Here is a 966-nt window from a genome sequence, read left to right as displayed (position 1 = left end):
AGCCGCTATCACCGTCTCGTCGTCTACTCGCATTCATGTTGGCGCGCCGCCCGAGAAGCCCACTTCGGATCTTAAAACCGGTCGGCGTCTTCCCAAAACCCATCATCCAACTCCCCTATCTGAGAGCGTCACACACAATACCTCCATCGGCCGCCGCAATGGTCAAGAAGACCGAGGGGAAGAAGACTCAAGCATGGTGGCTGCTCGGCGGCTACCGCTCGGAACAGCCTCCGCTCCACCAGGACTACAAATCCGAGGGGGGCTCCGAGCGAATCCGTGACGCCTCCCTCGATCGCCGGGTTATCTTCATCCACCACTCCGCCCGCCACGAAGGAGGAGTTGGTCTCAAATGACGACGTCTTGGAGGAGAAGCCCGTGAAGGAGGTGGAGCCCGCCCTACCCGCAGCAACAGACGCTGAGTTTATGCAGCGCCTCTGTTCGCAATGCGGAAGTCATTGAACGACCGAGGTTCGGCGACGCCGGCCCCTCCGCATAACCACAGGGTCCAAATCAGACACCGCGGACAGTCGTCCCCGCTGCCTTGGTGCCAAATGGTGCTTGACCTCGGTGAAGCAATAGTCCTCCCAACCAAATCCCCGTAGCTGACTCTACTACTACCTCCAAGGTAGTGGGTCGTTCTCGTCGTCAGGGGAATCCAAATGTCTTGACAGGGTAGAGGAGCATTAGGCACAATGCTTAGCGATGTTCGCCAGGGCCAAGGGGGCACCGCCCTGGGTCCTCATGGCCCCCGCGCTCGTGGAGGATTGGGCCCTCGATCGGCCCAAGACCACCAAGGAGGCGGGCGCCTACCGTTGTGTCATCTCAACCAAAATTTCCACCGTGTAGGGCTGGTCGAGTCCGAGCGCACGGTCCGCCTCTAAGCCAACAAGACGCGACAGAAGATGGAGGAGGCCATCGAGCACCGGCACCACGAGCGCGACGACGAGACCGGGAATGGATGCCATG

This window comes from Triticum dicoccoides, chromosome 5B (genome assembly GCF_002162155.2).
Source record: "Triticum dicoccoides isolate Atlit2015 ecotype Zavitan chromosome 5B, WEW_v2.0, whole genome shotgun sequence".
NCBI classification, from domain to species: Eukaryota; Viridiplantae; Streptophyta; class Magnoliopsida; order Poales; family Poaceae; genus Triticum; species Triticum dicoccoides.
Note: the sequence above shows the minus strand (reverse complement) of the source record.